The 21436-nt window shown below is 43.0% G+C and overlaps 1 protein-coding gene across 1 annotated transcript in view; it reads left to right on the top strand.

The window, feature by feature from the left end:
• Positions 1-849: 849 nt before the first annotated feature.
• The window catches only part of C1H4orf19 (chromosome 1 C4orf19 homolog), a 139963-nt gene continuing 119376 nt past the window's right edge, over positions 850-21436 (top strand). The window contains exon 1 of the mRNA XM_029589576.1: positions 850-1024. The gene's annotated coding sequence lies outside the window, so the exon portion shown is untranslated. The remainder of the gene's footprint in view (positions 1025-21436) is intronic.

The following is a 21436-nucleotide window of genomic DNA, read 5'->3' as shown; positions in this document are numbered from 1 at the left end:
CTCTAGTATTTTATAATCAGCACATACCTGATACACACAGATTATAAAATATTATAGTAGATCTCCATGCAGCTATATTACATATGTATATGGAGCTGCGTGGAATTGTTTGAAAGTTACCCTCCAGGGTTGTATTATTTCTTTTTAACTGTTGCAGTGTTTTCACCAAAATCAGTTGTTTCAGAAAATCAATCATGCTATGGATCCCCAAAATGATCATGTAACAAAAATCAGCAAGCTAGGCTAGGCACGTCAACCAAAATCATGTCTACTGCTCATTGTTTTTCTTATGGAATGATTTAGGTTTAAACTTATGCATATGTTATTTTTACTGTATTTTTCTTAAACTGATTCACTGGCTCACCCTACCACAATTAAGAGTTATTATTTTAGCTTGCATTCTTACACCAAAAAGATAGAACCGAAACTTAGTAGGAACTGAAATGCCACACCAATCTTAAACTGATTAAACATAGAAATTCAAAACCATAATAAATAACTATAAAATCACTATAGTGACTATAAAATTTATAACGAAAGGTCCGCAGTCCCCTTGATAATGCTCTCTCTCTAGATATATTTACTTTCACAAACACACACAGTTCAGTACAGAAAGCTATTATATTTGAAGCCTGAGTTTCCTGTACTGGTGATCCAGGTGACCACCCCTTCAGGAGGAAATACCTCCTTCGAGTTGTTTGGGTTTATTTGTCTTTTGAGGGGGGGTCCCTCAAGCAGAGACCATACAAAAACCACAAATGTTCACAACTGACCTGCACTTGAAGGGTTACTGCTTCCAAGAAGCATTAAATGCAAACTTCGAAGGACTTTATTTTCCGGCACCGTCACATGATACCTTCATACCCAATGACACTAAGCAGCAGCGCCTCAGTCAGAGGTCGTGCAAACTCTGGGCTAAACAGGGCATTCTTACTTATTTAACTTTCAAATGCAGAGGACAAGTTAAACCATGGGAGATCGTTATCGGGAAAGGGCTGCACTTCCTGTACCATGAAAGCAGCAGGTAGGAAAGGATTTCTCTCCCAGTTTACAACTTTTCTTACCGTGCCAGATTTAGTGTATTTGATGTGTGCGCTTAGGCTGCAGATTTCGTGCGCTGCCTCCCCACCCTCCTGAGAGGGCTGAAGGACCCTCGGGCTGCACCTGTTTCAGTTAAAACCCTCTGCCATTTGGGCAGAACCAGAGACAACAAAAGAATGAAAGCATTGTACAGTAGTTGGATTACCATGGCAAGGAAACTGATTTTGCTGGAAGCATGCAGAGGGAAATATTTATTAGTATTGTAACGATTGAAAATAGGTGGACTGATTATTGTGGGGAAAAGACCGCATCATAAATGTAATCAAACTGCTGCATTCTTCTGTCTCTTTCCCCTTCCACTCCCCTCTCCGTGTGCCTGGGTATAATGGATTTCCTTCTTTCTTTTGATTAGGAAGCAGAATCAAATTAGTTTTCTGGATTTTATTTTTTTTTTGTATACGGCCTGTGAAGAATGCCAACATTTAAAGTACCTTTGCTGTCTCTCTTCTGCCCCCTCCCCCACTTCTCGTTGTATCCAGTAGAAGCAGAATTATTGCCAAGCTTAATAAATACCACAAGCCATATCTGCTCTATCAGTCAAAATGTCTCTTTTTAAGGTGTATTGTATGGGTCCTGCATTCAAAAGGGATGCCCCGATTTTGTTATTAGCATATATTCTCTTAAGTAGCATGTATGCACCCATCTCCTGTTTTATGTGTGCGCACATATCCTATGAACCTCGAGAGTTCGCCTGTAAAGGCAGTGCTGGGCATAAATATTAACAGGGAGCCAAAAGAAGAGTTTTAGGGAGTGTTCCTGGTTGGGGGTTCAGATGTAAGTGCACAAGTTGCTATTTTGTAAGTGATGTACGCGCACACATTACCAAACTTGTCCATGTGTGTTTCTACCTATTAATTGACTCATGCGTTTAAAATCGCCCTTGTCTTCTGCCAATGTTTTTGGGTGGGAGCTCTGGGTGAATTGGTGGGCGATCAGGGTGAAGTACTGGAGGGTCTAGGTGAACCAGTGAAGGTATCAGCAAACTAGTGATTCCCAACATGCGCACTAGTATTTTCAGAAGCAGCACTTGTGCGTACTTTATAAAATACCTGCCTTCGCGTTTAATTCTGTGTTGTTATGGGCACATTATCACGCACGTAAAATATATGTGTGCGTAATTTTGTAAAATGGGAGGAGAAAGTAGGAATGTTCCTGCATTGCAAGCGTATGCAGGTACTTAAACATACATGCATGCTTTCGGGGCAGAAATAATGTGGTATTTCATAAACCGTGCAGCTCGTGCCACAAAGTGTATCAAATATTAGCATAAATCTCCATAGTCCCACTTGCATGCACCCTTGGTGTTCCATGGCCAGTTTTGAAAGCTGGGCTCTTTCTGCATAGAAGCCTCGCTCTGTAAACAGAGTGCACGACATTTCTCTCATTTTTCATCTAAAACTGTGGATTGCCACAAGCATGATGGCACCGTTGTTTGTACTGTGAAAAATCCAAAAGAAGTTGTGTTTCCATTTTCATGGCTCCCCCCTCTGCTCCCAACAACATATTTCCAATTTTCAAAGTAAAATCCTAGCTGGGGTCCTGAGTAACTAAGTTGCAAAAGATTTTACAGCAACAAAAGAATTCAGATTACACAAGATGTCTGCTTGCTTGGATTTTTATTTTGTGTACCTCTGTTTTGCCTCTTTTCATTTTGGGAGGAGTTGGTTTGGGGACAGGCTTTGTGCAAATATGTTCTCTTTCTTGCATTGTTTACACTTGTGTGGAACAAAAGGTTATGCATCTGCTTCTCTATTTAACATGTATGTTTGTTGAAAATGGCCTTTGAAACAACCCAGGTAGTTCCCTTTGCAAAGGGCCTAAAACGCATGCTTATACAATGCGTCCATGCACTTTGCATTTGCTATTTCTGTGGGTGGCCAATTGGGGTTTAAGTCAAATGTACACGTGTTGTTTTCCCACCCTCCCCTAAAAACACCCTCATGAATGCTGCTTTCTAATATCGTGAAAGTCCATGTGTAATTTTAGCTGCTGGGAGGAGGGCAGTTCTTAGGGCAATACCTATTTACCCAGGTATATACCTGTGACCTCCCTAGAGGTCACAGCGATGCCTGGATAGGGGGGATGGATGAGAGTCAGCACAGTCCCATCAAGACTTGCTGCCATTCGGGAAAGCGAGAATGACTGAAATAGGAGCTTTTGAAACCTTCTTTCATCTAAAAAAAAAACCTGAAGCAAAAATCAGAATCACAAAAGGGATTCTTGATTATTTTAACCAGCAATTAGATATTTGAATAAAATGTTGTCATCCTTGCTTTCCTAATTATAGTTCTGCTGCAGTTGAAAGAAGCTTGACAAAAATTGAATGTTTTCTACAGCATGAACTTTTACAGTCCTGAAAAAGCAATCCAGAGCCAGCTACTAAATATTGCTGCTAGAGAAAGAATTTCAGTAGGAGTGCCCAGTTTATTCAGGCATACCACATTCCCTCCCATTACTGGCAAACTGAAGGACATCTTATTACCCTTCTCCTGTTATTTGCTAAGGAATGTTGAGGCTAAAAGGAGCTTTCTACATAAAATGTGTTCCTAACAACAAGAAAATCAATGGGCTGGCCCAGTGGTTTGATTTCTGGACCTGGCTTCTACTTCCCAGGACAGCTGGGGCTGCTGCTGAGGCAGCGCTCAGAACCAGTATTGCGGAAGAGGAAGAACCAGCCAGCGTTCAATAGTGCCACCTACTGGCCAGACGTAGGATGCATGTATGCAGAGATCCAGGGGGAGCCCCAGGGCTGTGACTACAGTGGCAGGACTGCTCAGGCCTTATGAAATAGCAGAACAATCCTGGGTCCTTATGAATGAACGCTGTAGCCCAATAGAGTCTTTTTTCTGACTAGCTAGAAACTCAAAGGAGCAGGAGAAAACTGCCAGGCTTAAAAAAAAATTGCGAAAAAGATACAAAAAGAACAGAAAACAGCACGGGGCAAAGTCATCCTTGTGGCAGTCTGTGAAAACACTGGGCAGTCTTAGGTCAAGCCATTTACTGTTACAAATAATTTACTTCCCCTCAAGGAATAAACAACCTTTCTGGCTTTGGGTAACAACTTGTAACAACATACTGTCATTGTTTGATTATTGTTGGTATTTCAGATTGAGTTCACACTAGCAGGGCAGTTTCTTTTTTGCCCACCCTTGATGTTTTCAGTTTGTTAGACAATAGTTTCATATGCTGAGTTTTGAGATTAATTTGTGGGCAGCAAAAGCAGATGGCTGCCTACCAACATGAAAAATAATCTCTCTTAATGGCCAGTACTATAATTCTGGTTCTATCAGTGCACATCTAGTTGTGCTATAGAATTGATAAGTAGTAGTAGAATTTCAATATTAAAATGTGAAACACACTTGGTCTTCATTTTGCAAAACAAGATCGTTTTTTTATGAAATGGTGCAGAGAGGGTCAGAGCCTCAATCCCTCGATTTATTTTTAAACAGGTTCAGTCATTAAGATAGAAAAGGGCACAAAAATAATTAAAGAATCCATTGTTCAAAATGTTTTCAAAGGTTTGTTTCTATTTCTCAAAAAAAATGCCTTATAAGAACCTATTCAGAGCGTAACCCAAAACAGGTCCTGTACCTCTGGTACTTTCAGGTTTTACATTTTTGTAAATTTTAAGAACTTTGTTTTGTAAAAACAAAATAATCTTGACAATTTAGTCCAATGGATGGCAATAACAGTGATACAAAATCTGTATAGCTATAAATGTATGTTATATAGATCAAGTTCTACATTATTTTGCAGAGCTGGACCAGATTAGCTGCTGTATCACACAGATTGGACAGAACAAAGCTGACTGAAAAATATGAGGGAAAACACCCAGGATCCTCTGCTTTCAAATCAGAGGTTAATCCTTTAGACCAGTGGTCCCCAACCCTGTCCTGGGGGCCCCACCAGCCAGTCGGGTTTTCAGGATATCCACAATGAATATGCATGAGAGAAAATTTGCATGTTATGGAGGCAGTGCATGCGAATTTTCTCTCATGCATATTCATTGTGGATATCCTGAAAACCCGACTGGCTTGTGGGCTCCCAGGACAGGGTTGGGGACCAATGCTTTAGACTGCCAATTGCACTGAATAAGGCAGAAACTGTGAATGTGCAGGCTGACCACCAGATGGCAGTATAACAGTAAACAAAGAACTATGCAGAATAAAAGCATAAACAATAACATCAGGAACAGAAACAGAAAGGCTGCTGTGAAGTAGGACACTGTGACAGTAGGACAAAGTGAACAAATAAGAAAACACCTATGGAGATACAACACTAATTATTCCTTCTTAGATATGCAGAATTGCTAGATTCATATCAACAGCATTCTGAAATTAGACAAAGGAGCCACTGATGTCAATTCAAACTAAAAACAGGTCAAAGATATTTGCCACACATCGGTCATCCCACTGCCTAAATATCCTCTAAACTTTTCATGCATGCTTCTTCTCATGTTCATCCACCAAAGTCTTATTTCTTTCCACTCCAAGCACATTTCAGCACTCGCGAACTAACTTCAGTAATGGAAAAAGCAAAGTGTTGCCGAATCTGCTTCTCACCACAATCACAGGTTTCAGATTTGGCAGAATACCCCATTTTGCAATGTCATATCTTGACCTGCCAACTTGGGTAAGGAGGCAAATTAGGGCCTTTAAGCTCATGCATTCCTCCTTCCTACAGGAAGTTGCTCAGTCACTCTAATACCCAAGCTAATCTCCAAATCATATCTGCCACATCTCCTTTTGGGCACTCAGATTATAGTGTTAATTACTTCTGTTGTCATGAGGACTTCAAGCATTAGTTCCTATGAAATAACTAGAGAGGCAGTCTACCTTGCTCTGCCATTTCCTCTGTTTGGCTGACCCTAGATTTTCAGATGCCTGGTGGCACTAACTCATCAAGGCTATACAATCTGTTAAGAGAGCATGTGAATTTGGCAGCTGCCACTCAGCATGGGGTTGATTTTTGTTGCACGAGCAGAGCATTCTAATACTGGGCAAGTGTACTCAGCACTGGAGTATCATAGGGCAAGCACTGTGGCTCTAATAATTCTAGCTGGGTGCTTACTCTGTTTTGAGTTAGCAAGCTTGTTTCGGATGCTGACCATTTTTCTTATGTGAATCTTGAAGGATGAGTATGAGGTCCAGGGACAATCTGAGGTATGTTTGATTTGAGCAGTGAATGACATGTTGATATGTAGTTCTTTATTTGTCTCATGATTCCTCAGGTGGAATAGGCTGACCTTTTCCATATTTACATTTGGTAAAAGTTGATTAATGATGTAGTTGGTCAGTCTGATTAGTACGACTGTCAAAGTGTGCTTGAGCTGGATGACATCTGCTTCTGCAACTATTGCTAGGTCAGCAATGTAAATAAAACTGCATGTGTTCAGATCATTGTGTTTGTTATTCTTATAGATATTAAAAGGGAGTGGTGCCATATATACCTTTTTGTTGTACGCTGTTCTATTCTACCACATACTTATCTTTTGAAATTTACCATGGGTAGAAAGTAGCCATGGACTTTTACACTTGCTCTTTCTGTGGGTAACATTTCTATGGAAAATTAGTATATTTCTAAATATACTCTACAAGGCTGATGGACTAACTCATGGTATTTACCATAGGTAAGCAACCATTTTGTGCAATTTTACTATGGATGCAAATGAATTTGTTTGCATCCATAGCAAACTTTCTCACAAAATATTCTGTGTTTTTCCAGCCATGACAACAGGTGAAAACGTTTGCAGGCAGGTGGCTTCAGACAGAGGTGCCATGTTGTATAGGGGCCGGGCGGCCCACCTGAGGCCCTCTACTAAAAGTAAAGTTCCCAACCCCCCTCCCCCTAACCTCTTGCAAGGCCAAAAAAAGTGTGGATGTGGGAGGAATTCTACAAACCCCGTCCCCAAGCCGTACCCCTTTGTCCCCCTCAACAAAGAAAAAAATGCAAAATATGGCTGTCCCCTCCACCTCCTGGCTCTTCAACCTTACACAATATCTAGGGGTAGATTTTCTAGGGGCAAGAGCAATGCTCACTTGCTCCTGCCCCATCGACCACTGTTTTCCAGCTAACCAACTGACCCCATTCAGTCTCTGGCATGCCAAAATGAATGGCACTGGGTACACATTATTGTGGAGCATGCCACATACCACAAACATCTGACCAGTTGTAGGACCACAAACAGATGTTTTAGGAGGTGGATCATCTGCTGAGTAACTGCCCTGATATACTGATGGACGCCATTGTACCATTCTTCAGAACTGGCTGACATCACTATTAAGACATATTTCATGCTTCCCTTCTAGCACTGTACACAAAGACCTACCTAGAACTCCATCTTAAGAATCTTACGTACACACATACAGGAGTCTTTGCCTTCCTATATGGGCATCATGACAGGGCACAGAAAACCTCACCACCACGTTTTTCACTACCACGTGATGGTCACAGCACTTCTGTAGTTTTTTAGAATAAACATATTGTTTAGTTGTTTGTGTGGGTGGTGTGAGTGCATGAGTGGGTGGGGGGAGAGACAGAGAGTTCACTCATGAATGGAAGTTAAAGTTTGCTTACATGAGGAATAAAGAAATGACATGCAAGTTGTATGCAGATATTGATGTATGCCAAAGCAACTCTTAAAGGCAAACAACATGATTTACTGAGGGAAAAGTGGCACTGGTTGTTGTTACTATGAGTGCTTATAATAATACAAAAGATTCTTAATTATATTTTATTCTATGTGATAAGAGTATTTTTCAGCAAACATAACAGTGTTTTCCAGATATCAAAATCGCTCCCATTGAATATAATGGGACCTGCATGGCTGTGGTAGTGCTCCATCCCAGGCTTATACTAGCCTTATACCGGAGTAAATCTATTCAGGACTAAAAGTAGATGAAAGTGAATAGAGGGCTAGTATTTATTTATATATTTATATATTTAATAATTTTTATATACCGACTTATCATGCAAGCATATCAAATCGGTTTACAATAGTTAGCAAATATTCATTTAAAAATATTTGCATTTCCAAAGAAGAAAGGAAGTAAATACATTATTTCATAATATAAATAATTAACATAGCAAACTAAATAATCACATTTTAAACACTTAGAGAGGTAGTATAGTATAATAAAAATAAAAATATACATTACCTTGGTATAAAATCAGAAGTGTGAGATAATTATGGTAACAGCTCTTGGTAGGCTTGTTTAAAGAGCCAAGTTTTAATCCCCTTTTTAAATAAATTTGATGTCTGCTTCTAATTGTAATTCCTGTGGAATAGAGTTCCATAGTAGGGGTCCAGCAGTAGAGATAGTTCTTTCTCTTACATTATTTAGATGTGCAATTTTGGGGGAAGGAATTGGTAGCATCCCTATTCTGGTTGATCTGGTGATTCTTGAGGGGGTGTGGAAGTGAAGTGAAGAGATTAGCCATTCAGTTTTTTCATTGTACAGGGTTTTGTGAATTAGTGACAAGATTTTATGCTGGGTCTTATATTTGACCGGCAGCCAATGAAGTTCTTTTAATATTGGGGTGATATTTTCGGATCTTCTAGTACCTGTCAAGAGTCTAGCTGCAGAGTTCTGCAGAAGTTGCAATGGTCTTGTGATATTTACGGGAAGGCCTAAGAATAGTGAGTTGCAGCAGTCTAACCTTGATCAGACAAGTGCCTGTAAAACAGTTCTAAAGGAGGGGGTTTTAATCTTTTGAGTATGTTTAATTTGAAGTAACCTTTGCTTATGATTTTTTTAACGCAGGATTTCATAGAGAATTCGCAATCTATAAGAATCCCTAGATCTCGTGCTTCTAGGGAGATGGGGTAGTTTTTGGCCGCTTCTTGAATTTCAGGCTCTTTTATCTTGCTTAATTTAGGTAAGATGTATAGGATTTCAGTTTTTTTAGTATTTAGGGAAAGATTCATTTGGGTTAAATCCTTTTCAATGGCGGATTGGTGTATGTCCCAGAGCTTAAGAGTTTGGTCAATAGATTTTTGGATTGGTATTAAAATTTGAACGTCGTCGGCATAGATAAAATGTGTTAGACTGAGGCCTGATAGAATTCTGCATAAAGGGAGCATATAGATATTAAAAAGTATAGAGGATAGAGAGGATCCCTGGGGTACTCCAAAGTTGAGATCGATAGGATGTGATTCATTATCAAGAAATTTTACTTTGAAGGTTCTATTTTTTAGGTAAGAGCTAAACCATTTGACCTCTGAACTGGACCAGACTACGAGTTTGCCGGCTGCTTCTGACCCTTGGACCGGACCCCAACTTCGAGTTTTCCACCTGCCTCTGACCCCTGGACCAGACCTGACTTCTCTCGTTGTCTGCTATGGCCCCTGGCCTGGATCCTCACTATTCCTTGTCTCGTTCCACACTTGGCCATTCCTGGCATCATCCACGCAGAGGCCCACCTAAGACCAACCGGCTGTTGTGAAACCCGGCCGCGGGCAGCTGCGGTCAGGCCTCCCTTCCCTTACCCCTGCTCGCCAGTGCTCTCCACTGTCTTCAGCACGCCGGATCAGGCCGCGCTGGGGTCTTGCCACGGAGTCAGGCCTCCCTTCCCTTACCCCTGCTTGCCGGCACTCCCTTCTGTCTTCAGTACGCTGGATCAGGCTGCGCTGGGGCCTTGCCTCGGTGTTCTCTCCATGAGGGAGACACCGCTGAACTCTGTCGGGGGCTCCGCCCCTTGGAATCTGACGTCACCAGTAGAGGCTTATTTAAAGCCTCTTCAGGCTTCCCTGCATTGCCTTGGCAATAGGTCAGCTTCTGTGAATGCCAGTTCATGTATCCGTTATAGCTCCTGGTTGATCCTGCTTCAGTACTAGTTCCTGTTTGTTCCAGTTCCTATGTGCCTGCTCCTGTGGTCCTCGCTCTGCTTACCGCCCTTGTCTTCAGATTGTCTCCATGGTACTGATCCGACTGGGTATATTGTTTCTCCTGTCTCTGCTCATCCTGACTTCTGGTGTGTTTTCGAGTTCCTGCTTGTCTTCAGCCTGCCCCGACTCCTGGCCTGGTGTATTGAATAGCTACACTGCTGTCTGCCTCCACTCTTGGACCATCTCTGTTCTTCCAGATCTATGCCAGCCCAGACTCGGACTGTTTATTGGACTTCCTCCACCAAGAAGTCTTTGCTCAGGTCCTGCCGGCCCCGGCACCCAAGGGCTCAACCTGCGGGGGAACGAAGGCTGGTAAAGGTAAAGGTTCAGTCTGGTCTCCTGGTCCTGCACCGCCTACCGGATACAAGCAACTTCCGAGGGCCTCCCCTTGGTAGTTCCAACTGCTCTCAAGCTGGCTGAAAAGTCCACAAACCCAAATACTGGCCCCAGCACCCAAGGGCTCAACCTGCAGGGAACAAGGGCTGGTATTGGCAAAGTTCTCATCCAGCCTCACCTCCCGATGGTGGGGACCTGTGGGGGTTTTCCCTCACAGGTGGAGCTAACCCCGCATTGCCAAGGGTCCACCTCCGCAACAAGTTTTGGGGCTGGTTCTGTTCAATATCTTTTTGAACAACATTGCATAAGGAATAGAAGGTAAATTTTTCTATTTGCAAATGATACTAACATCTGCAACAGAGTGAACATGCCTGAAGGAGTAGAGAGAATTAAAAGTGATTTGAGAAAGCTTGAAGAGTGGTTTAAGGTTTGTCAGCTGAGATTCAACACCAAGAAGCACAGAGTCATGCATCTGGGGAAGTTGTGAGTAATAGAGGATGAAAGACTAATGTGCATGGACTGGGAGAGGGCCCTTGGGATGATAGTGTCTGGTAATCTGAAGACAGTGAAGCAATGTGAGAAGGCAATAGCTAAAGCAGAAAAATGCTGGGCTACATGGAGAGAGGAATAACCAGTAGGAAAAAGAAGATGACAATGCCCTTGTACAGGTCCTTGGTGAGCCCTCACCTGGAGTACTGTGTTCACTTCTGGAAACCGTATCTCAAAAAGGATAGAGATATATATGCGTCTATGGGCACATGCATGCAACTTTTAAAGTTATCCTCACTATCTTTATGCTAATGTTTACCATAGCCATACACTATTTTCATGACAATAAATATAAATACTAAAGTAACTTATTGGCATGTTTATAGTGACACATAACTGTGGATATTGTTATGAATACCATAGTACCATGGTAATGATGGCAGAGAAGGACCAAAATGGTCCACCCAGCAAATTTCTTGTGGTAGTATCTGCCTTGCTGTGCAGGTTACCCCCATGTTTATCTTTTACTGGGTAATGGAGCCTTTTTGAAAATTCAGTTCTGCTTGAAGTGCTTTGCTTATGGACTTGGCCATAGAAGCACTCCTGTGCTTTTTCCCTTATGACTATCGTAAAAGTCAAGCTTGTGCTTGTTGGCATCTGAATCCAATACCTCTTTCCACCCCACCTCCCACTCCCGCTGTCAAAGCGGAGAGTGATATTGCAGTTGCATCATGGGAATCAAGGCTTCATTGGTTAAGGGTGGTAATCCTTTGCTGCTGCTCTGAGCAGGTTATCCCCATGCTTATCAGTTTACCAAACCATAAAAGTCGGGGCCCTCATTGATTGTTGTCTGAATCTAATTCCCTTTTCCCCTGCCATTGAAGTGGAGAGCAATGTTGTAGTTGCATCATGGCTTATTGGTTAAGGGTAGTAATCCTCATACCTTCTGTTAAAAGTAGTAACCGCTGCACCGACAAGTTACCCCCATGTACCCTTTTCTTCAGTTCCATCCTCTAGCCGTTAGAGATCCACAGTGTTTATCCCATGCCCTTTTGAATTCTTTGACTGTTTTCATCTTCACCACCTACTCTGGAAGGGCATTCCAGGTATCCACCATCCTCTCCATGAAGAAATATTTCCTGGCTTTGGTTCTGAGTCATCCCCCTGGAGTTTCATTTCATGACTCCTAGTTCTGCTGTTTTCTTTCCCAACAGAAAAGGTTCAAAGTTCATGCATCATTAAAACTTTTCAGGTATCTAAAGGCCTGTATCATATCTCCCCTGCATCTCCTTTCTTCTAGGGTATACATATTTAGATCCTTCTGCCTCTCCTCATAAGTCTTCCAATACTGACGCCACACCATTTTGGTCACTCTTCTCTGGACTACCTCTATCCTGTCTCTTTCCTTTTTGAGATACAGTCTTCAGAACTGAACAGTACTCCAAGTGAGGCCTTACCAAGGACCTGTGCAAGAGCATTGTCAACTCCTTTTTCTTATTGGATATTCCTCTCTATGCAGCTCAGAATTCTTCTGGCTTTAGCTATTGCCATGTCACATTACTTTGCCATCTTCATATCACCAGACACTATCACCCAAAATCCCTCTCTTGGTCTGAGCACATCAGTTTTTCACCCCCCATCATGTACAGCTCTTTTGGATTACTGCATCCCAAATGCATGATTCTGCACTTCTTGGCATTGAATCCCAGCTGGAAAGTCTTTCACCATTCTTCAACCTTTCTTAAATCACTTTTCATTCTTTTCATTCCATCAGGAATGTCCACTCTGTTGCAGATCATAGTATCTTCCACAAATAGACAAACTTTTTCCTGCTATTCCTTCTACAATGTTGCTCACAAACATATTGAACAACACCGATCCTTGTGGCACTGCACTTAACACTGTTCTCTCTTCAGAGTAGGTTCCATTTACCATTACACATTGTCTCCTATCAGTCAACCAATTTGTAATCCATGCTACCACCTTTGCACTCACTCCCAAGCTTCTCATTTTACCAAAGGTTTTGCTAAAATCCAAGTAGACCACATTGAGCACTCTTCTTCCACCAAATAAAAAAAATCTATTAGATTTGTCTGACCAGAACTTCCCCTGGTGAATCCATGCTGCCTCAGGTCCAGCAACCCACCTGTTTATAGATTATTCACTATCCTTTCCTTTAGCAACATCTCCATTAGTTTTCCCTCCACCAAGGTGAGGTTAACCAGCCTGTAGTTTCCAGCCTCCTCTCTGCTCTCACTCTTCTGAAGCAGAACCACAACCGCTTTTCTCCAGTCTCACGACACCCACTTCCATTTCCATGGATCTATTGTACAGGTCTTTCAATGGACCTGCCAGCACATCTTTGAGCTCCCTCAGTATCCTGGGATGTACCTTATCCGGCCCCATGGCCTTGTCCACTTTCAATTTACCTAGCTTTTCCCATACATTTTCTTCCATAAATGGAGCTTTGTCTATCCCTATCTATGGGCCAGTCAACCAGCAATGGTCCTTCTCTAGAGACTTCTTTAGTGAACATTGAACTGAAGTATTTGTTTAATATTTCTGCCATTTCCTCGTCTTTCTCTACACATTACTCCTTGTCACCTTTCAATTTCACTATACCTCTTTAGGCCTCCCTTCTTTCTCTGATATATCTGAAAAAGGTTTTGTCACTTTGCTTTACCTCTCTCGCAATCCTTTTCTCTGCTTGACTTTTTGCTTTCCTGATTCTTTCTTCATCTCTGTTTCACCAAGTATTTTTCCCTGTCTTCTTCTTTTTGCTTCCCCTGCACCCCACAACACACACGTACACACATTTCTACTCAAAATTTCAATCTGGCCCACAGGAGGGAATAAAACACCAGAGGAAGACCTATAGAATGGAAGCACAAGAAGTCTAGAATCCTCCGGTGTATTAAATTTCTAAAGAAAAACAAATATGGCATTCTCGTATGAATTATGAGATTATTTGTGATATCATAGATATCGGTTGGAGGAATAACTCCTGACTTTCATCAGTCTGTTACTGTATACTAAAGACTTCTATACTTCTAAGGAAAAGAGGACATTGCGCTTCTAAATTTGATGGGAATTATATTTTTACCATTCCTTTTTGTGTTTTATTTGTATAATCTGGGTGGGACAGTGAAAGGAAATATTTAACAAGTCAGTAGTTAAATCTGCTCTGTATTTATCGACGTGAGTGTTCCTACTGGCATCTAGCTAGGTGCTCTATCCACAGCCCCAGGCCTGCTGCCTGGGGCTGTGGATAGAGCTAGGAGGGAATGTTTGCTTAAAATAAAACAGAGGCGGCACTGCCAGTTCAGGTTACATTTTTCAGGAACAAGCATATAAATGTGAATCTTCTAAGTAAAATGAAGGGGATGTATTCAACAGAAAGCATTCTGGAAACGACTAAACCAAGCGATATAACAGAGAGGACTTGATTCACTAAAGCTTTGCTCCCATTCTGTATCTAATGGAAAAGGCTTTGGTACAGTAAATAAGGCCCAGGGTGTCCCTGTGACAATCTTAGGATATTTGCTTACATCTCTTGCAGTTTCTCCTACTTCTGTTTCCTTGGGGTTTGGCTATTATGCTGAGTTGCGGTCTCTCTTGCTATTCCAGTTGCTTCGATTTACAAAAAAAAAAAAAAGCTTGCTTATGGTTATAATACATTTCATTTTTAAATCTCAAATTCCTCTCCCTTTTGAGAATTCTTTCATGGGCTGATTCCTGCATTGTTCATCCTTTTTTTTTTTGTCAGCATTTAGTATTGTGAGAAGATGCACTGGTCTGAAAACACACATTCTACATAGAAATATAGAAACTGTTGCGCGTCTCGGCCGCGTTGGTGCCGCGAGCGGGCCTGCTCACCTTGTGCTCCCCTCCACCTCCGACTCCTCTTCTCTGGCAGCCATGGCCAGCTCCCGCCGTCTGCGATGCTCCCAGGCATCCCCAGGCCCATCGAGGCCTTCAGACTCTCAGCGCTCCTCACGCAGGGGTTCGACGACCTCCACAGCGTCGGCCCTGCCCCTTGGCGCACGCGGACCGCACTTCCTTTTAAAGGGTCCAGCGTGGGAACCCGGTCCGCGATGCCCAGTGTTGACATCACTTAGTTCCTGCATATAAGGCGAGGTCTCGTCCCCAGAACCTCGCCTTGGCAATCGGGTCGACATTTCGGTGTAGTTAGTTTGCTGTTCCTTGTTTCTGTGCCTGATCCAGTCTCGTTTCAGCATTCCTGTGTTCCATGTTCCTGTTTGTTCCAGTACTCCTGCGTTCCTGTATTTCCGTGGTCCTCCTCGTGTTTCAGTGTCTCTCCTGATTCCTGCTCTTCGTTCCTCCTCTTGTTGTACCTCCTCGGACTGATTCACGGTACTGACCTCTGCCTGCCCGACTACATTGACCGCTGCCTGGAACCGACTACTGCCTGCCTACTGACCACGTTTGACCACTGCCTGGAACAGACCACTGCCTTCCTACTGACCATGTTTGACCGCTGCCTGGAACCGACCACTGCCTGACTTCTGACCACATACAGACTGATCTTGGAACTGACCCTTGCTTTGGCTGACCATTCTCGGACCGATACCCTGGCTTTGACCTTTGCGCTACACTTGGATACTCTTTGCTCCTGTGACAACTAGACCAGCCTGCTCGGACACTACCAGCGGCCTAACTCCAACTAGACCCATAGGCACTACCTATCTCACCCGGAAGACCTTCACCTCCCGTCTCCTTCCGGAGGTCTCCAGTGATCCAGATCCAGGTCTATTACATCCATACCTCATCAGCTGTGCACCTTTGCTAGTGGTGGGCACACCTCTCCGCTACCTCTCCGGGAGACCCTCCGAGGCCCACCTAAGTCCAGGCAGTCTGGGTACCCAAGGGCTCAACCTGCGGAAACACCGGATTGCTATTGGCGAAGCTCCAGCTATCCTCTGTCTCCTAGTGTGCTCCACCTCCTGGTGGCAGGTGCTGTCTGGGTCCGACCAGAGGGCCATACCAATCCTGCACCAGGCCAAGGGTCCACCTCCAGCGCAATAGAAACATGTCAGAAAAAAGTCCATAGTCTGCTTGTCCACACCAGCTATTCAGTTTTACATTTTCTATTCCATCATAAACAAATATATTTACAATTTCCAATGCTTTTAATTGATTACTGGGATGTTATGTATTTCTCCATAGCAAACTAGATAGGTTTAAATTAAAACTGTACCCACTTTGTGCTGTGCACAGTATTTCAAAAAATACATATGGGAATTTGTAATATTCATTGTATATCAATGAAGCATTTTCATTAGAGTTATTATTGAGATTATTTTAGCTACTCTCCTGCAGTCATGTTTGGAACAGTATCACACACATGACCTTAGACACGCTTGATCACTTTGATCCATATTGGCTTTTGTATCACACAGACATTACATATATAGGGGCCAATGCAATATCATGTGCGCAAAAAACGTGCATCCAGCCTGGACACACTTTTTTGAATGCGCGCACATCCCCTCTTGGGCGCTTAATGTAAAACTCAAATGAGCTGGTGCGCTAAAAGAAACGTGCAATGGATAAATTGCATGTCCCTTACATGTTCATGGCATGGAGCGCCCAGGAGAAGTGGCTGTCAGCAGGTTAGGAAAACGGACGCTCAATTTTCTGAGCAGCCGTTTTCCTAACCTGTACACAGCCACGGGTTAGGAAAATGGATACTCCTAGATTGAGCTTCCCTTTTCCTAACCTGACCGCTGTCAAGATTTCTTGTTATTCATGTTGCAGCTTTCTGTGGATCCTCCTGCTTAGTATAATAATATATTAAGTAGGAGGAATCACAGAAAAGCTGTGTTTTTTGCATTTCTGAGCATGGCTTGGGTGCCTGATAACTTAACACCAGCTCTGGGCTGGCGTTATTTTTTGAGAGTTAAAAATTGCGCGCCAGGAGCACTTTTACATTGGGGGTACTAGCTAACAGCCTCATCAACATGGCATTTGCATGTGATGAGCGCTATTAGCTACGCATCGGTATGGACACGCATTTTGGATGAGCTAATCCCAATATTGCATTGGGCGTATATCTAGCGCTTCCAACCACTGTTTAGTGGCGTGCTGAGCTCAGCGCTCGATATTGCATCAACCCCATTGTTGGTGGCTGCTTTCAAGAACTATGGAAATTTCAGGAACATCACAAATAATTTCACTCCTAACCACCTTAAGGGAAAATGTTGAAGTGATACGCTGAGGGTTCCTACTTGTCGTATTTTATTTATTTATTTAACATTTTTCTATACCGACCTTCAAGGTTGAATACCATATCAGGTCGGTTTACATCGAACAGGGGTAGATCAGTATAACGTAACATAACATAAGGAGCAAATTTTATGGTAAGAGACGAGAGCAGAGAAGCAAAAAGTTACATAATAACAAGGACCTTGAACTTGGAAGCTGGTTCAGCTGTATGGTCTGCACGGTGAGGGCAGTTTTCTTTAAGGGTGGGAATTCTATCCAATTTTCTGGCCTGAAATGTAAGTATCTTTGTGGTTTAAGAAATGAAAAAAAAAAGAGCAATACTAAATGGAGAAAGGGCATGCTCTGTGATATTCAATTTTTAAATAATAAGGAATATTTTAAATGTGAAAGTCCAATATGATATTTTTAATAAGATGGTAAAAAAGAACAAACACTTTGACAGTGTTTCTTCATCTTGCAGCTGGGTAAATAAATACATTTTTATGATACCACATGCATTTTATGACTATAGGGCTGGAAGAAGGCGAACTCACAAGTAAGATAAACAAATTTATTGGAACAAAGGGAACTTGTATCTACTTTTTTATTGGATTCCCTCAGGACGGTTATTGTGGGAGATTTCATTGTATATACAGTTGTGATGAGAGCCCTAAATCTGGTCCTTGTCACTAAAATTTATCTTGTGATGTGTCTAAGGATTTTCAATTTTTTATTTAAATGAACTTATATCCCCATACCCTCCAAAGTTTGGGGCAGGTTACAAAGGACCACACATAATAAAAACACATAACATTCAAAATGAATGTAACAAACAAAATGACAGTCAGAGTAAAATTCAAAACAGAAAATACAATTCAAAAGGAACATAAAACTGTAAAAAACAATTAATTGGTTGATTTTAAATCCCCCTACACATGCCAGAGCCAGGAAATATGCATGTGACTAGGCTTGGCACACATCGCATGGATTTAAAAAAAACACGAGTACGCGCGTATCTCCCTGTACACGCATAACATTTTTTTCACAAAAAGGGGTGGGGCCTGGGTGGGACATGGGCGGGCCGGGACTGCACCATGAAGTCTGCGTGCAAGCATTTACGTGCACAAGCACATGTCGGGGTCCCCTACCTCGTAATTTTACTTCTGCTATGGACAGCGCGCAAGTCACATAAAAAAAAGTAGGCTAGTCAGCAGGGTTGTAAGGGTCGGGACTAATAGGGTAAAAGGGAGACAAGTTAGCGGGTTTAGGAAGTCCTGTCCTTTACTGGGGCAAACTGGGAACGAACAAGTATTTGCATCAGCGCATGTATTCACTAAAATTCCCCCCACTTACACACTCAAGTGCAGATGCGCGTGTCACTATAAAATTGTGTACGCGTGTATAACCAACTTTATAACCTGCGCAAGTATGTTATAAAATTGTTGCATCCATGTGCGCGCGCCAGCAAACACGCACACATGTACACCCACGCGCGGGTCCTAAATTTTACTTCTAAGTTAATACAGCAGGGTAGAGGTAATAGTTACCATTCCAGAAACTTGGGCCAATGATACAAAAGACCCTTTCGCGAGTAAGCGCTAGATGAGTGTATCTTGCAACAGAAACCTCCAGTAAATATTGGTTTGCGGATCTAATATTCCTAGTGTGTGTGTAAAAGTGTAAAATGAAAGTGATCCATGGAGAGGAGATGTTATTCATTAGTTTATGAACCGTAGCTGTTAATTTATATTGTATACGTGACTGAATGGGTAACCAATGAAGTGACTTCAAGACGGGTAATATGATTGTGTAATTTTATACCAGTTAAAAGTCATGCAGTGAAATTTTGTACCATCTGTGGGGATCTAAGCGAGCATTGAGGGAGTCCTGAGCAAAGGGAATTGCAGTAGTCAATATTATTTAGAATAAGTACCTATAAAACACTGTACAAAAGTCTGAGGTGTCCAGAAGAGGTTTAATGTGTGAGAGCATTTTGAGTTTTGCATACAAGCTACGAATTACAAGTTTAATGTGGAGTTCCATAGCAAGCGTTTGATCAAATATGACTCCCAGGTTTTGGGTATTTTGTGAAATTTGTATAGTATGATTGTCTAAAGTGTTATGGCCGCCGACCACCTGCGGCAGGCTCAACTCATGTCATGTCATGCTTGGCTCACTACCCCCGGTACACTCGCGGCGCTGGCCAGCCGCTGCCGCCACGTTCCTCCTGGCTCCCTGTGCTCCACGTGGCGGCTGGGACGGCGCCGACCAGCGTTCTGAACCTGGGCCTCCCTAGGCGCACGCTTTGTCCTCACTTTAAAGGGCGATTAGCGCGAACTTCAGGCTCGTCCCCGCTGATGACATCACAGGCCCGGGATATTTAAGCCTTACCTCCAGCCACCACTAACCCAACTTGGCAATGAGTTCCTTGATCCCTTTTGGTGCCAGTTCCTTCTCTACGGACCTGTTGTTCCTGCTCTTCAGATCTCCACCCGGGTTCTGGTCTCAGCGCTTCCCTCTCCTTGGGGCCAGGCTCAGCGCTACTTCTCCTAGACGCTCTCTCAGCGCTTCCCACTCCTCGGGGCCTGGCTCAGCACTACTTCACCTGGACTCTCTCTCAGTGCTTCCCGCTCCTCGGGGCCTGGCACAGAGCTACGTCACCTGGACTTTCCCACAGCATTTCCCGCTCCTCGAGGCTTGGCTCAGCGCCTCTACATTTGAGTTCCTACTGCAGTGCCCTCTACTCCCAGGGACTTCCACAGCACTTCTACATAGAGGATCTTGTTCCAGTGCTTTTTCTCATCAAGACTACCGCAGTGCCCTTTACTCCCAGGGACTTCCACGGCACTTCTACATAGAGGATCTTGTTCCAGTGCTTTTTCTCATCAAGACCTTGCTCAGCGCTGTAACTCTACCAGACTGTCTCTTGGTGTCCCCGCTCCTCGGGGCACTCCCTAGTGCTTCTTCTACAGAAGGTCCTGTCACCACATTGCCATGTCTCGAGCAGTACCTCTGCACTGCTACTCTCCTGGCACCTGCTACAGCAGGTTCCCTGCTCTATCCCTATTCAGCATACCACAGTCCAAAGCCTCTGCACCTGCACTTACTTATCTCGAGGCCACTCCCACATGGTCCTGCCCTACACTCTGAGTTGCAGTGGCCTCGCACCCCTTGAGACTCTTCTTCTCCCTCTGAGAGTGCTCCTGTTTTGGATTGTGCCTAACCTCTGACACTCTCTGCATCCAGTTGTCTACTCTCTCTGGGACCAGCCACACAGAGGTTCTCCTAAGTCCAGCCGGCCCTGGCACCCAAGGGCTCAACCTGCGGGGGAATGAGGGCCGGTACCGGCGAAGTCCCAGCTTGCATCTGTTCCTGGCCAGCCTCACGTCCCGAAGGTGGGGACCTGTGGGGCCCAACCCTTCAGGTAGCATCAACTCCACCTCAGGCCAAGGGTCCACAATTCCTAACAGAAAGTAAGTGTTAGTGGGATGTGATAAGGAGCAGAACCACCTAAAATTATGATTTCTGATTTTTGTAAGTTTAAGAATGGTTTGTTGTGTATAAGCCAGCATCTTATAGAAGAGAAACAGAGAAAGAGAAACTGAACTGTAGATGACAAATTTGGTTTTAGGGGAAAGAAGAACTGGGTATCATCTATGTAAAGGTGATATGATAATCCAAGGGTAGTCAGGAGAGTAGGGATTAGATATATGTTGAAGAGAGCTGCAGATAATGCGGAGTCCTGAGGGACAATGTAGGAGTGGTGAACCAATCCGAAATGCTAGATCCTGTGTGCATTGGGAATGATTGGAAAAGTAAGACCTGAACCAGGAATGAACTGTTCCAGTGATGCCAGTAGCAGAAAGACGGGTCAATAATATGTCATAATTTATGGTATCAAATGCTGTGGATAGGTCGAGAAGAATTAGAGCGTATGAGGTAACTGAGTCCATTCCCTGATGAATAATGTCAGTACTTGACAGGAGATTTATGAAAGTATCTAAATCCAAATTGGTATTGATCTAAAATTGCATTTTCGTAAAAATTGTGTTATCTGTGTTAGAACAATGGATTCTGTTACTTTGGAAAGATATGGGAGAGAGGAGATGGGATGGTGATTAGCATAATCAGCTGTCAGCAGATGGGTTTTTTAGAATGGGGCAAACTGAGGCTTTCTTTAATGGAGATGGTACATGACCTGTTATAAGACAGAGGTTTACTATATGTTGGTTACTGGTTCAGCAATTTCTTGTTCAAGTATTTTAAGTAGTGGAGTGGAGCATGGGTTTAAAGGACATGTGGAAGGTTTGAGATTTGTGATAATCTGTACTATTTCTGTTTCTGAGATGTAAAGAAATTGGCAAAGGCTTTTCAGAATTCAGTGGGCGAACAGGAGGG

This window comes from Rhinatrema bivittatum, chromosome 1 (assembly GCF_901001135.1).
Source record: "Rhinatrema bivittatum chromosome 1, aRhiBiv1.1, whole genome shotgun sequence".
In the NCBI taxonomy this organism is placed as follows: domain Eukaryota; kingdom Metazoa; phylum Chordata; class Amphibia; order Gymnophiona; family Rhinatrematidae; genus Rhinatrema; species Rhinatrema bivittatum.
This window is presented reverse-complemented; position numbering and strand designations above follow the sequence as displayed.